Source organism: Nerophis lumbriciformis, linkage group LG32, assembly GCF_033978685.3.
Source record: "Nerophis lumbriciformis linkage group LG32, RoL_Nlum_v2.1, whole genome shotgun sequence".
In the NCBI taxonomy this organism is placed as follows: Eukaryota; Metazoa; Chordata; class Actinopteri; order Syngnathiformes; family Syngnathidae; genus Nerophis; species Nerophis lumbriciformis.
In genome coordinates, this window is record NC_084579.2 from 10,280,533 (window position 1) to 10,290,532 (window position 10,000).

Here is a 10,000-nt window from a genome sequence, read left to right on the forward strand (position 1 = left end):
GCAACTTGAGAAAAATATATTTCTATCTTTTCCTGCAGCAGATTAAATTTTTTTTCATTTTATTTTAACCATTTGCTATAGCAGCTTGACAAAAATAAAGAAACATATTTTTAAATCTGTTTCTATTGCAGCTTTAGAAAAGTGTAGAACATTTTTCATTTAGCAGCCTTAGAAAAACACATATTTTCAAACCTTTTTCTATAGAAGCTTTACAAAAGTATAGAAAAAATTTGTCAATAATTTTCAAATATTTTTCTATTGCAGCTTTAGAAAAGTATAGAATAAAAAAAAAATCAGTTAGTAGCCTGAGAAAAATAAAGACATTTTAACATTTTCCTTTAGAAGCTTGACAAAAATTATGAAAAACATATTTTCAAACCTTTTTCTACAGCAGCTTTAGAAAAATAAAGGGAAACATTTCTAAACCTTTTCTTGTAGCAGCTTGAGAAAAAAAAAAGAAAAAAAAAATTTTCAAACCTTTTTCTATAGCAGCTTTACAAAAGTAAAGAATAAATGTCTATAGCAGCTTGAGAAAAATAAAGAAAAATATTTTTTCAATCTTTTCCTGTAGCAGATTGAAATACATATTATTTGCAACCTTTTATTATAGCAGCTTGACAAAATCAAGAAAAACATTTTCAAATATTTTTCCATTGCAGGTTTAGAAAAGTGTAGAACATTTTTCATTTAGCAGCCTTAGAAAAACACATATTTTCAAACCTTTTTCTATAGAAGCTTTACAAAAGTATAGAAAAAATGTGTCAATAATTTTCAAATATTTTTCTATTGCAGCTTTAGAAAAGTATAGACTAAAAAAAAAAATCAGTTAGTAGCCTGAGAAAAATAAAGATATTTTAACATTTTCCTTTAGAAGCTTGACAAAAATAATGAAAAACTTATTTTCAAACCTTTTTCTACAGCAGCTTTAGAAAAATAAAGGGAAATGTTTCTAAACCTTTTCTTGTAGCAGCTTGAGAAAAAAAAATATTTTCAAACCTTTTTCTATAGCAGCTTTACAAAAGTAAAGAATAAATGTCTATAGCAGCTTGAGAAAAATAAAGAAAAATCTTTTTTCAATCTTCCTGTAGCAGATTGAAATACATATTATTTGCAACCTTTTACTATAGCAGCTTGACAAAATAAAGAAACACATTTTCAAATATTTTTCCATTGCAGGTTTTGAAAAGTATAGAATAAAAAATAAATAAATAAATCAGTTAGTAGCCTGAGAAAAATAAAGACATATTTTAACATTTTCCTGTAGAAGCTTGACAAAAAATAATGAAAAACATATTTTCAAACCTTTTTCTACAGCAGCTTTAGAAAAATAAAGGGAAATGTTTCTAAACCTTTTCTTGTAGCAGCTTGAGAAAAAAAAAAATATTTTCAAACCTTTTTCTACAGCAGCTTTACAAAAGTAAAGAATAAATGTCTATAGCAGCTTGAGAAAAATAAAGAAAAATATTTTTTCAATCTTTTCCTGTAGCAGATTGAAATACATATTATTTGCAACCTTTTACTATAGCAGCTTGACAAAATAAAGAAAAACATTTTCAAATATTTTTCCATTGCAGGTTTAGAAAATTTTAGAATAAAATTAAAAAAAAAAAATCAGTTAGTAGCCTGAGAAAAATAAAGACATCTTTTAACATTTTCCTGTAGAAGCTTGACAAAAAATAATGAAAAACATATTTTCAAACCTTTTTCTACAGCAGCTTTAGAAAAATAAAGGGAAACATTTCTAAACCTTTTCTTGTAGCAGCTTGAGAAAAAAAAGAAAAACAATTATTTTCAAACCTTTTTCTATAGCAGCTTTACAAAAGTAAAGAATAAATGTCTATAGCAGCTTGAGAAAAATAAAGAAAAATATTTTTTCAATCTTTTCCTGTAGCAGATTGAAATACATATTATTTGCAACCTTTTATTATAGCAGCTTGACAAAATCAAGAAAAACATTTTCAAATATTTTTCCATTGCAGGTTTAGAAAAGTGTAGAACATTTTTCATTTAGCAGCCTTAGAAAAACACATATTTTCAACCCTTTTTCTATAGAAGCTTTACAAAAGTATAGAAAAAATTTGTCAATAATTTTCAAATATTTTTCTATTGCAGCTTTAGAAAAGTATAGAATTAAAAATAAAAATAAATCAGTTAGTAGCCTGAGAAAAATGAAGACATTTTAACATGTTCCTTTAGAAGCTTGACAAAAATAATGAAAAACATATTTTCAAACCTTTTTCTACAGCAGCTTTAGAAAAATAAAGGGAAATGTGTTTCTAAACCTTTTCTTGTAGCAGCTTGAGAAAAAAGAAAAAAAAAAAAATGTTCAAACCTTTTTCTATAGCAGCTTTACAAAAGTAAAGAATAAATGTCTATAGCAGCTTGAGAAAAATAAAGAAATTTTTTTTTTCAATCTTTTCCTGTAGCAGATTGAAATACATATTATTTGCAACCTTTTATTATAGCAGCTTGACAAAATCAAGGAAAACATTTTCAAATATTTTTCCATTGCAGGTTTAGAAAAGTGTAGAACATTTTTCATTTTGCAGCCTTAGAAAAACACATATTTTCAAACCTTTTTCTATAGAAGCTTTACAAAAGTATAGAAAAAATGTGTCAATAATTTTCAAATATTTTTCTATTGCAGCTTTAGAAAAGTATAGAATAAAAAAAAAAATCAGTTAGTAGCCTGAGAAAAATAAAGATATTTTAACATTTTCCTTTAGAAGCTTGACAAAAATAATGAAAAACTTATTTTCAAACCTTTTTCTACAGCAGCTTTAGAAAAATAAAGGGAAATGTTTCTAAACCTTTTCTTGTAGCAGCTTGAGAAAAAAAAATATTTTCAAACCTTTTTCTATAGCAGCTTTACAAAAGTAAAGAATACATGTCTATAGCAGCTTGAGAAAAATAAAGAAAAATATTTTTTCAATCTTTTCCTGTAGCAGATTGAAATACATATTTGCAACTTTTACTGTAGCAGCTTGACAAAATAAAGAAAAACATTTTCAAATATTTTTCCATTGCAGGTATAGAAAAGTATAGAAATTAAAAAAAAAAAAAAATCAGTTAGTAGCCTGAGAAAAATAAAGACATTTTAACATTTTCCTTTAGAAGCTTGACAAAAATAATGAAAAACATATTTTCAAACCTTTCTCTACAGCAGCTTTAGAAAAATAAAGGGAAATATTTCTAAACCTTTTCTTGTAGCAGCTTGAGAAAAAAAAATATTTTCAAACCTTTTTCTATAGCAGCTTTACAAAAGTAAAGAATAAATGTCTATAGCAGCTTGAGAAAAATAAAGAAAAATATTTTTTCAATCTTTTCCTGTAGCAGATTGAAATACATATTTGCAACTTTTACTGTAGCAGCTTGACAAAATAAAGAAAAACATTTTCAAATATTTTTCCATTGCAGGTATAGAAAAGTATAGAAATTAAAAAAAAAAAAAAATCAGTTAGTAGCCTGAGAAAAATAAAGACATCTTTTAACATTTTCCTGTAGAAGCTTGACAAAAAATAATGAAAAACATATTTTCAAACCTTTTTCTACAGCAGCTTTAGAAAAATAAAGGGAAACATTTCCAAACCTTTTCTTGTAGCAGCTTGAGAAAAAAAAGAAAAAAAAAATATTTTAAAAACTTTTTCTATAGCAGCTTTACAAAAGTAAAGAATAAATGTCTATAGCAGCTTGAGAAAAATAAAGAAAAATATTTTTTCAATCTTTTCCTGTAGCAGATTGAAATACATATTATTTGCAACCTTTTACTATAGCAGCTTGACAAAATAAAGAAAAACATTTTCAAATATTTTTCCATTGCAGGTTTAGAAAAGTATAGAATAAAAATAAATAAATAAATCAGTTAGTAGCCTGAGAAAAATAAAGACATATTTTAACATTTTCCTGTAGAAGCTTGACAAAAAATAATGAAACACATATTTTCAAACCTTTTTCCACAGCAGCTTTAGAAAAATAAAGGACATTTTTTCTAAACATTTTCTTGTAGCAGCTTGACAAAAATAAAGGGAAAAAAAACATATTTTCAAACCTTTTTCTATAGCAGCTTTACAAAAGTAAAGAAGAAATGTGTCAATAGTTTCCTATAGCAGCTTGAGAAAAATAAAGAAAAACATTTTTTCAATCTTTTCCTTTAGCGGATTGAAATACATATTATTTTTAACCTTTTGCTACAGCAGCCTGACAAAAATAAAGAAAAACGTTTTCAAATCTTTTTTTATTGCAGCTTTAGAAAAGTATAGAAAAAAATTGTCAATAGTTTCCTATAGCAGCTTGAGAAAAATAAAGGGACATAATTGTTCAATCTTTTCCTGTAGCAGATTGAAATACATATTATTTTCAACCTTTTGCTACAGCAGCCTGACAAAAATAAAGAAAAACATTTTCAAATATTTTTTATTGCAGCTTTAGAAAAGTATAGAATTTAAAAAATATATATTTTCATTTAGCAGCCTGAGAAAAATAGATGTATTTTAACATTTTCCTGTAGAAGCTTGACAAAAATAATGAAACACATATTTTCAAGCCTTTTTCTACAGCAGCTTTAGAAAAAAAAGGAAAATGTTTCTAAACCTTTTTTTGTAGCAGCTTGACAAAAATAAAGAAAAAGCAAACTTATTTTCCAAACCTTTATCTATAGCGGCTTTACAAAAGTAAAGAATAAATGTGTCAATAGTTTCCTATAGCAGCTTGAGAAAAATAAAGAAAAACATTTTTTCAATCGTTTCCTGTAGCAGATTGAAATACATATTATTTTCAACCTTTTGCTACAGCAGCCTGACAAAAATAAAGAAAAACATTGAGTAACAACAATATGAACGTTGCACGGAAAATTTCTCTGCCAGTTTCTGCATCCCACAGGGATTCTTCTTTTGTGTTTCTGCACCTGCGGTTCCCACACAAGGTTGCAACATTGTTTGTCAACACTGTCTGCTCTCATTTTCTCGCACATTTGACCCTCTGATGTTCTGTGTACCTACACTCTGTCCTCCTCCTGTCTAGGCCTGCTTTGTGTGTGTGTGTGTGTGTGTGTGTGTGTGTGTGTGTGTGTGTGTGTGTGGTACACAGAACATTGATTTCCACACTTCTATTAGCCCCGGGTCCAGTGGACCCGGACATCTTATATGTTCCGTATTTTTCGGACTATAAGTCGCAGTTTTTTTCATAGTTTGGCCGGGCTCCAGTGCGACTTATATATGATTTTTTCCTTTTTTATTATGCATTTTCGGCAGGTGCGACTTATACTCCGGTGCGACTTATACTCCGGGGGGGGGTGTATGGTGTGTGGTCATTAAATATATGTATTCTAAAATATGTTCTTCACAGAAAATGAGCCAAAGTCAGTGAGTCTCAGTTTGAAAAATTAATTAATTGTATCATTTTTCTTTTAATAAAAAATAAAAAACGGGTCCCACACCAGGTGGTGCTATTGCACATGTACTAGAGATGCGCGGTTTGCGGACACAACCGCGGAGTCCGCGGATTATCCGCGGGTCGGGCGGTTGAAATAAAATAAAAAAAGATTTTATCGTCGGGTCGGGCGGTTGAAATTAAAAGAAATTAGATTTTAAATAGATTCAGGCGGGTGGCAGTTAAACCAATTCGGAAATATATATACATAGTTAAATGTTGTTACCCACATACGAAAAACAAGCAGGCACCTGCAGCATGCCACAACAGAAGAAGAAAAAAAAAAGAGATGGCAACGCCGGCAGCAAACGTGGTACGCGACAAACTAAAAAAGGGAATACTAAAGACCAGGGGGAAAAAAAGCCAGAAAAGTTCAGCGTGGACTCGTTTTTATGAGGTTGTAAATCAGGATGATAGTAATGCTGGCTACGTGATTTGCAAGAGCTGCGACGCTGTTTATGTCTACGACAGTCACAAAACCGGGACATCTAACATGGTGCATCACATTTATGCAAAACCCCGAACCTCCACAAACACCCTGAGCATGAGCAGTTTCGTCCGCTGTGATCCCAGAAGAGTGCCACAGGATGTTAAAACAAGATAGAACGCAGCTGCCTGCAATAGTTTGAGTGGCGCGAGCGCGCTTGGAGGTGCGCTCAGCGCGGCTCCCAGATGATTGCGCACTGGTGTGCGTCTGGGCCGTGACAGCGTGGCACGCATTGAATGTCTCTGCTGCATTGGATCAGTCTCCTTTCTTTAACAGGCAAAAGCTTTATAACCTCACTAATGCCTTGCATCGTCTATATTAGATATATAACAACGGGCGGGTGCGGTTTTGATTAAATGTTAGTTCGGGTGGATGGCGGATGGTTGACGACTTTTGTGATGCGGTTGCGGATGAAATAATTGCCTAGCCGCGCATCTCTAACATGTACACACTGAGATATGTGTACATGTGCAATAGAAATGTCCACAGTAATACGGTCTGACACCTGTGGAAGAAAGCACACCATTTTCCTGCAAAACACAACTTTTTTTAATGTGCTAATTATATCTGCAAAGGAACGTGTATCACTTTCCAAATACAAATTCCAAGCTAGTCTGTGGAGGAAGTTGACATCCTATTCATGCAGATTCAAGTGTCCAACATGAAACCTCAGCTGTGTCGGATACTTTTTCATGTCGTGACTTCTGAGTCTTGTGGGCACCCTTTGAGAGAATATGAAAGTCGGTTCCCATCATTCCCTCGTCACTTTATTTATTCTAAGCTCCTTTGATGATCCCGTTGCTGCATGTGTGCATGTTTTGTTGTGGTGGTCTCCACGCACATTTTCCTCAGAAGGGCCTTTTTATTCCAAGCTTTTCATGCTGCCTTCTTCTCGCTTTCAAACCTTTCCTGTTTCTCCTTCCTCGGCCAACAGGGGGGAGCAGAGACATTCAAGTCAGTCCTGGGAATGATGGCTCACCTACTAACTCATTGCTGTGGTTTATGATTAACAGCAGCGTGTTTGCACCCTCACTTGGCAACCTACTTCTAAACAAATACAGTATCTGACGCCCCTCATATTTTATTACATCTTCTCATGGGATAAAACTATAGACCAGTGGTTCTTAACCTTGTTGGAGGTACCGAACCCCACCGGTTTCATATGCGCCTGTTAAGCTTTTCAATATGGCCCACCGGACATTTCCAAATATTTTTTTTAGATCTTTAAGATGGAAAGTGTAGCTGCCATTATGATGTGCAGTGATGTTTTCTAATGACCGTAAGTCTTGAACTATACAAAGTATTTCAATGGTTGGAATCTGCGCTTTTGCATGATATATTAGTGAATATGGTAATCTAATTAGTTACTATGGTAATCTAAGTCACAGCAGCTCAGACGAGGTACCAAGCAGTGTGGGTGGGGAGTGTTTCCACAGAGTGTTTCCAGAGCGGCCAGCCTGAAATGTGGGTGTCAGGGACAGACGCGGAAGAAGATTTTTTACAACAAGGTACTAAAGCTTAGTGATATATCAGATTGTAGGTGTTTTTTGGGTTTTTTACCCGTCGCGTTTATATTTCTCTGTGTTTGTTGCATTTTTGTTGCGTTTCGCTTGAATAATGTCGATCGAGAGAGGGGGTGACATTCACATGTTGTCAATTTTCAGTGTTTTATCGTTCATAGAAAAATTTAAAATTCCATTCCGTTTTTTAAGGCGGTCTGTCATAATGTTTTTAGCATTCAATCAGACATTATTCCCTAAAAATAGATATACCGGCCCCCAGACACATTTTTTTCTCAAGTCAAAATATTTGCCCAGGCCTAAGGTATAAAATGTATAAAAGACATACCTACTCAGTGGCCTAGTGGTTAGAGTGTCCACCCTGAGATCGGTAGGTTGTGAGGTCAAACTCCGGCCAAGTCATACCAAAGACTATCCAAATGGGACCCATTATCTCCCTGCTTGGCACTCAGCATCAAGGGTTGGAATTGGGGGTTAAATCACCAAAAATGATTCCCGGGCGCGGCCACCGCTGCTGATCACTGCTCCCCTCACCTCCCAGGGGATGATCAAGGGTGATGGGTCAAATGCAGAGAATAATTTCGCCACACCTAGTGTGTGTGTGACAATCATTGGTACTTTAACTTTAACTTTAACATATGTTGTCAATATTCAGTGTTTTATCCTTTATAGAAACATTAAACATTTCATTCCGTTTTTTAAGGCGGTCTGTCATAACATTTTTAGCATTCAATCAGACAGTGTGAGGTTTTGTATTAGTGTTCCTAAAAATAGATATACCGGCCCCCAGACACATTTTTTTCTCAAGTCAAAATATTTGCCCAGGCCTAAGGTATAAAATGTATAAAAGACATACCTACTCAGTGGCCTAGTGGTTAGAGTGTCCACCCTGAGATCGGTAGGTTGTGAGTTCAAACTCCGGACGAGTCATACCAAAGACTATACAAATGGCACCCATTATCTCCCTGCTTGGCGCTCAGCATCAAGGGTTGGAATTGGGGGTTAAATCACCAAAAATGATTCCCGGGCGCGGCCACAGCCGCTGCTCACTGCTCCCCTCACCTCCCAGGGGGTGATCAAGGGTGATGGGTCAAATGCAGAGAATAATTTCGCCACATCTAGGATGTGTGTGACAATCATTGGTACTTTAACTTTAACATATGTTGTCAATATTCAGTGTTTTATCGTTTATAGAAACATTAAACATTTCATTCCGTTTTTTTTTAAGGCGGTCTGTCATAACGTTTTTAGCATTCAATCAGACAGTGTGAGGTTTTGTATTAGTGTTCCTAAAAATAGATATACCGGCCCCCAGACACATTTTTTTCTCAAGTCAAAATATTTGCCCAGGCCTAAGGTATAAAATGTATAAAAGACATACCTACTCAGTGGCCTAGTGGTTAGAGTGTCCACCCTGAGATCGGTAGGTTGTGAGGTCAAACTCCGGCCAAGTCATACCAAAGACTATACAAATGGGACCCATTATCTCCCTGCTTGGCGCTCAGCATCAAGGGTTGGAATTGGGGGTTAAATCACCAAAAATGATTCACGGGCGCCGCCACCGCCGCTGCTCACTGCTCCCCTCACCTCCCAGGGGATGATCAGGGGTGATGGGTCAAATGCAGAGAATAATTTCGCCACACCTAGTGTGTGTGTGACAATCATTGGTACTTTAACTTTAACATATGTTGTCAATATTCAGTGTTTTATCGTTTATAGAAACATTAAACATTTCATTCCGTTTTTTTAAGGCGGTCTGTCATAACGTTTTTAGCATTCAATCAGACATTAGTGTGAGGTTTTGTATTAGTGTTCCTAAAAATAGATATACCGGCCCCCAGACACATTTTTTTCTCGAGTCAAAATTAGAGATGTCCGATATTATCGGCTGATAAATGCTTTAAAATGTAATATCGGAAATTATCAGTATCTGTTTCAAAAAGTCAAGTTTATGACTTTTTAAAATGCCGCTGTACGGAGTGGTATACGGACATAGGGAGAAGTACAGACCTTAAGTACAACCTTAAAGGCACTGCCTTTGCGTGCCGGCCCAAACTCATAATATCTACGGCTTTTCACACACACAAATGAATGCAAGTCATACTTGATCAACAGCCATACAGGTCACACTGAGGGTGGCCGTATAAACAACTTTAACACTGTTACAAATATGCGCCACACTGTGAACCCACACCAAACAAGAATGACAAACACATTTCGGGAGAACATCCGCACCGTAACACAACATAAACACAACAGAACAAATACCCAGAACCCCTTGCAGCACTAACTCTTCCGGGACGCTACAATATACACCCCCCCGCTACCCTCTAAACTCAACCCCGCCCCCCCCCAACCCCGCACACCTCAACCTCCTCATGCTCTCTCAGGTAGAGCATGTCCCAAATTCCAAGCTGCTGTTTTGAGGCATGTTAAAAAAAATAATGCACTTTGTGACTTCAATAATAAATATGGCAGTGCCATGTTGGCATTTTTTTCCATAACTTGAGTTGATTTATTTTTGGAAAACCTTGTTACATTGTTTAATGCATCCAGCGTGGCATCA

General features: G+C 34.5%; 1 protein-coding gene across 2 annotated transcripts in view; it reads left to right on the plus strand.

Annotated features, from left to right (window-relative positions):
- Positions 1-10,000, plus strand: part of pdlim5b (PDZ and LIM domain 5b) — a 139,253-nt gene that overhangs the window by 106,423 nt on the left and 22,830 nt on the right. The gene's annotated exons all lie outside the window — the stretch shown is intronic.